The sequence below is a fragment of the Glycine max genome, chromosome 17 (assembly GCF_000004515.6).
Source record: "Glycine max cultivar Williams 82 chromosome 17, Glycine_max_v4.0, whole genome shotgun sequence".
NCBI classification, from domain to species: Eukaryota; Viridiplantae; Streptophyta; class Magnoliopsida; order Fabales; family Fabaceae; genus Glycine; species Glycine max.
In genome coordinates this window covers 13,995,146-14,001,917 of record NC_038253.2, presented here as the reverse complement: position 1 = coordinate 14,001,917, position 6,772 = coordinate 13,995,146, and the positions used below count along the sequence as shown (strand labels likewise).

General features: G+C 29.0%; 1 non-coding gene across 1 annotated transcript; it reads left to right on the top strand.

Annotated features, from left to right (window-relative positions):
* The first annotated feature begins 2,762 nt into the window (after positions 1-2,762).
* Positions 2,763-2,834, top strand: TRNAM-CAU (transfer RNA methionine (anticodon CAU)). Its single transcript has one exon. It is a non-coding gene; the product is annotated as a tRNA-Met (tRNA).
* Positions 2,835-6,772: the final 3,938 nt, after the last annotated feature.

Sequence of the window (6,772 nt, the reverse complement as noted above, 5' to 3'; positions counted from 1 at the left end):
AACCACCAAGAGAATGAAGGAGATCACGAGGGGAATGAAGAAGATCACAACGTGCGTGAAGGAGAACGAAGAAGCAGAAGGAGAATGAAGGAGACCACCATGAGAAGGAAGAAGCACTGCGGCGGAATCGTACGGACGCACACTGTAGTCATATTTATATTAATAGGATGAAGGGCATTTTAGCCCTTTCACCTAGGGTGCTGGGTGTCCGAACAAAACTGCTGGGTGCCCAAAGTAACACCCTAATTAAGAAGTAAGGAGTGAAAGGTATGAAAATGGTGGTGAGGTTCCCATTTTTTTCCTCTGTTTCAACCGTTAGCCCAGAATTATAGCTTGTGGATGATCTTAAATAATGAGCCAGGTTGAAGAAAGCTAGGCCCATCTAAACGCACATATTCAAACAGTAATATTTGTGGAGCCCAGTACCTGGAAGTGGAAGCCCATGCTATATTTCTTTCATTTGTCTTGTTACTTGGGCAGCATTTGGCAAATCATGTTAGAATACAACGAATAGCTTTTGTTTTATATTTTAAAAATAAAATAAAACATGAAAAAAAATCAAAGTAGAACAAAATAAAAGAATAAAATGGATTAGTTCATTTCATTCTATTTATATTATTATATACCGAATACTTTCTTAGTTTTTGCTTTAATAATATAGTTTATTGTAATAAAAAAAGAACAATAAAACTTAAACAAAAGCAATCTAAAAGGAAAAAAGAAATTGTTGTACATGAATTTTAACTTTTAATAGAAATGGACAAATGGTGATATAAATATTTTTGTTTCGTCTGTTTAGATTTTTTTAAAGGGTGAAGAGGAACATAAGTGGGGGGCCTAGGAATGGTAACAGGTGAGAAAAGAACTATTTGCCCACCTGATCCCCACATTCATCAAAGATCAGGATAAGTTTGGGATTAGGTTTGATGAAGTGAACAAATTAAACATAACTTTAATCTTCATCGGAGATGAATAGACTTGCGAAGAATTTGTCTTGCGTATTTTTGTCCTTAATTTAATACTACATTTATATATGTTATTAAATAAGTTGTACATATCGTAAAAAAAAAGTTGTACATGAAATGTGTTCTAATTCAAATTACATATGAAAAAAAATTAAAAATCTTAAAAAGTGAAAATATTAAGAATTAAAGTTAATTTTTTGATAAATTGAGTGATTTTAATCTTATTATTTAACTATTATTATTAGGTGAATTATATAAATATTGTAATATTGTTATAGTGGAGCCAATAGAGAGAAAGCGGATAGGAAACAAGTGATAATAAGTCCCGCCTTTAATCATATGTATACCCCCAAAATAGTCAACGTAATATTAAATAAATAGAAAAATAAAATTAAAAACAATTTAGATTAGATCTATAAAGAAATTAAAGTTGACACTTGCAAATGTGATTGGGAATTTGAAACAGAAAAAGCCATGCTTTACATTAGATCTCAACAAATATCTTTGCTACATTAAATCTAATAACAGCTACATATTATAAATATTTGGAAACCTCAACTTACAAGTCACAACCAATCATATTTATATTCCTTTTAAAAAAATCAATCATATTTATATCAACTCATGATATTTATGTAATTTGGTTCTATAATCAAAATGTGAGAAGACAAATTAACACTCGGACAAAAGTCACATATCATATTCACATCGCATGATTGAATAATCAATTTTGGAGCACCTTATTGGTAAAACCAGCCACGTGGAGTGGGGCGAAAACATTTGTCATCTGATTGAAATGTGGTGTGGCAAGATGCCTTTCACAAGGCATAATGTTCTTGTCCAGAACCAAAGAAGTGAAGGAGAAACCCCTTATGGTATATAGTCCAAAGCATCTCCACATGCTTCAGAACGTTCAAGGAGATAATGATGCCAAAAAATAACATAACAATTATGTGGAATCCAATCAGCCAATAATGTCATAACAATTATATTCTTTATGCGATAAACTGTAATTTATAAAAAATTATCTTGATGTTATTTTTTATTTAATGATTATCTCTTCTCATTTAAATATAAAATTCATCAAAACTAATTATTTTTAATAAATTTTAACCAACTACAAATAAAAATGTCTTCAACATTCCTCATAAAACATTATTGTAATTGTATCAAGATGAACCCTACAAGCTCAATGTCACCTTCACTGTCAGCTAGGTAGGGTGTGCAAATTTTATATAGGGAAAAGGAAAAAATAATGCGTGAGGAATATTTCCCCCAAAGTTCAGCACAGAAAATAATGAAATATATAGATTAAGCACCAATGAACAAGTAGCTAGCCGAAAAGTAAGTAAAAATAAAAAATAAAAAAATCCAGCAAAGTAATAAAAGAGAACAATCACAAGCTGGAATGCTATATTCAAGGGGAAGAGACGTTGTCCAGTTAAGTAAAGCATCAAACTTTTGATCACGGCTCATTAGGGTTATGATGAGTGCACAGTGTTAACACTGTTACTTCTTTTTTAAGTTTTTATCTTTTGTCTCTCATCCCCTCAACTATGAAGTGCTCACCCACAACCCTTTATCTCAACCGTTGGCATGTTCATCTTGTAAATTGTTGCACTTCTTTTTATTCTCTATCCTGATCAACACTCACCTTTTAGAGAAAAAAGAGATATTAGTATACTATGAAAGGAAGAAAAGACTTAGGTGGACCACTTTATCAAAGGTTAGAAGATGAATAAATCGTAGCATCGTGTTTTATACTATATATATCTTATTGCAACCATGTTTCAACAAATCAGAGTGGCGCAGCGGAAGCGTGGTGGGCCCATAACCCACAGGTCCCAGGATCGAAACCTGGCTCTGATATAATAGAGTGGCTTCCGATTGCTATGAAACTTTTTGGCCAGTGACAACGAATCAATTGAAATTTTAATGAACAAAAAATACCGGCATTAATTATAAATTTTGTTGTATTATTCATATTTTTTTTACTGCATCGTAAATTATTTTTATACGTAAAACATTTCAAAAAAATAAATAAATAGAAGCGTAAAACATATCTCTACGCAATGACATTTGAGTATAATAAAAAATAGTTCTGCAGGGCCTAGCATTTCAGTGTGTTATATTAGGTTCCTTACCACCTTACCAAAAATAATATTAGTTTACTTACCAGTTAAATGTTATTAATGTGAGTGGAATTTTTCAACGTATATTCATATTTTCTATTTGTTTATCATTTAATTTTAATTTTTTAAGTAATTTCTAAGTGAACCACATCTGAAAAATTATACTTGAACAAAAAGATATGTTTTACTATGTTCATATTTTAATATTAAATTTTCTAAAATCCATCTTTTTAAGGGATAAAATCCATCCTTCTTATGTGTAAAATTGTGCTTTTTCAGATACTTGTGATCGCACTTTAATTATTATTATTGCATGCGTCTTTATAATTACATATTCAAGCTAAAAAATTCTTTATATTTACATATTTGGCAATTGCACATCAAATATTTTTTTTAGATATGAATATATTAAAATATTACATTTAGTTGCACACATGACACATTTAATTTATACATATACTCCACTTCATATTTATAAATATATTTTTACAATATTTAATTATAATTATTCCATTTTTCTATTTAGATAAACTCAAGATTTTGTCCATACCTCATATATAAGGGTGGTATTCCATTTAACATTTCAAAATGATGGGTTAATTAACAGTTATTAGACTGATCAATATTACTATTTTTTAAAGGTAATATTACTAAATTTTGATAAATGTTAATATAGACTAATTTCTAATAACATTTACTATTTTTATGGCAATTGACCAATTAAAATAGTATTGACCAAGTTTTATGAATAATGAAAAATTATGTAATTAAATAATTAATAATAGAACAAATTGACTAATTTTTGTGAACCATTAAGTGTAATGAAAGTCTATGATTTGTTCCTCGGAAAAAAACCATGATTTGAATGGAGATAATGTTAGTTGTAAAGGATAAAAAATAGTGTGCATGTGTACACAGTAAAATTATAAAATAAGGGATAAGATAAAAGAGGCATGCAATAATGACTAATAAGAATTTGGGGAGGGAAAGTTAAAATACAAATAGCCACTTTTTTATGCAATGTGATTTGTGATAAAGGACCTTTGGACAACATTAACAATATCTTTCTTACATTGATCCAATCGTGCTTTTCAGCTTTCACTTAATTTCATATATTTATTTTTGAGAATTCACGATCTAGCTCCAACTTTCCAATCGCCGGTGGGATTTGGGCTGCTATACATATACTTTTAGATATTAAATATATTTGCTTTTTATTCAATACTTTTTCTATATAATATTAAGAACATCAATAGGTTATGCCATAAAAACTTATTCCATATAAAATAAATATAATTAAACTATAGTAAATTGTTCGATTAAAAATTGAAATAAAAACTTATGAAATTTGACTTCTTTTAAGAAAGTAGTTCAATTTATAAAAAAATAGACATCTCTGTTAGAATTGGTAGTCAGGATTGAAGAGAACGGAATAAGTGTTAATTTATTATTTAATCTGAAAACTGGTCCCCTCAAACGGACCTCTCACCTGTGTTTTTTTAACATGTTATGAAATCGGCTAACATCATTTTTTTTAAATCACCTTATGAAATTAGTTCCTGGTGTTTTTCTTTTTTTTTAAAAAAAAAAAATCTCAGTTCAGAAAGTTTTTTTTTTGTTAAATTGTTTTTGTATTTTTTTTATTAATCTTTTTAGAAGAATCTTAACTGTTTTAAAAAGAATTTAAACCTTTTTTTAAAAAATGTATATTTAAATACTCAATATAAATAAAATTTAGTTAAATATTTATAAAAAATACATATATTTAAGTGATTTAATTCTTTTACCTAAAAAAATTAAATAAATAAATTATGTTCAATTTTAATAGTATGCGTTGATATAAAACTATGAATACTTGAATATAATTTATTTAGAATAGTATTTTAAGAAAAAATAATTAATCTTTAAATGAAACCAAACAATTTTACTATTGTGTTATCCCTCTCAATTTTTAACTTGAATTAGTTTAGAAAGGCTTTAAAATCATGTCCAGAGTTTGTAAAAATTAGACTTTAGACTTAATAAACTCCTTTTATAATATAATTAGCTAATTATGAGTTAATATATTATATTAAATAATAAAACTTAATGTAAATTGGAAATACTACTATTATTAAAAAGACATTGTAATTGCACTTAAATGATAATCCATAAAATAAAAGAAGATTACACATAACATTCCTAAAACATACATAATCAAAACCATAAAAAACAAACATAAACGATAAAGTCATTGCTCAAACATACTTCATGACATGTTACACGCACAAAATTCTCTTTCGGAATACTTGTATCAAATATTAACAACATATGGGCATACAATGCAAAATTGTGAATACCAAAATTATTGGTAACCTAAAATGCAAAAACATTACCTTGACAATATTTTGCAGTGTAATATTCAAATAACATTTTGAGTGAAGAGGAAAGGGACAAAACACAACTGCCGGTAGAATATACCATTCAGTTCAATACAAAAACAAACTTTATACGACACATAAAGTAAGAAATTAGCAACAAGAGTAAGAAACTTACCTCTCATAGAACTAAGACAAAACCAATAGCTATATATTGGCCAAAACCTTTATCTTGTATGATTGTCTATCGCAAAGTGGAATCAATAGTCCTTGTAGGATCCTGAAATTAAAATTCTCACAAACCAATATTCCAAAAATAGAAATGTAATTGTTAGAGACCAAATTAAACTTGACTACCTTGAGTGTAACTCTCATGTTGTCAAAATCGTTGGGATATAAGTTTTGACAATAAAAAATGTTAAAGGTACATGATCAAAAGTATAATCAATGGATCCTAACAGTGTCTCGTGAGGTGTGTCATCAAAATTTACCAATCCTATAATTATATGAATTCAACAATCAATTGAAAGTTTATGTGTATCAAATACAATAAATGTTTTAAGGTAACTGATTTTGTGATCGAACGAAATCTAAAGCACATAACCATGGATTCCTATTAAATTCATGTTGAGTTTCCTGGTGGGCACACATTATGAATTCTTGAGTTAGGAGTTCCCTAGATATTTGATTCATTATAACAACTTGTATGAACCCCGTGGGACCAAAAATAAGTGTTGTTGAACTGGAGGATGACAAATTTGGGTTAGAAGGACGAACAAAGGATGGGAGGTCTAAGTCATCAATGTTGAGAAACTCCCATGGATTATTGTCCGTGATGAATGAGACTTTGTGAAAAATAAATGGTTTTAAGATGATGAGATATTAAAGTTTACATCTATACACTATCCATATTTATACAAATAAATGAGTTGAGCTTTGAACGGAAGAGATAACACAATAATGGTTTGTTGATTGTCATCGATGTTATCTTGACCACTCCTTTTCTGGCACAAAGGATGAAACTCTGCAGGATTCCTGATGGATGAACAGTAACCTCGTTTACATCAATGCATTATGAGTCATTGATTGTCGTCGATGCTATCTTGGTTACTCCTTTTTTGGCATAAAGGACAAAGCTATGCAGGATTCCTGACGGGTGAACAGTAACCTCATTTACATCAATGCATTATGGGTCGTTGATTATCGTCGGTGTTATCTTAACCACTTCTTTTTTGGCACAAAAGAAGAAGCTCTGTAGGATTCCTGGCGGGTGAATAATAATCTCGTTTATGTCAATGCGTTATAGATCATAAATTGT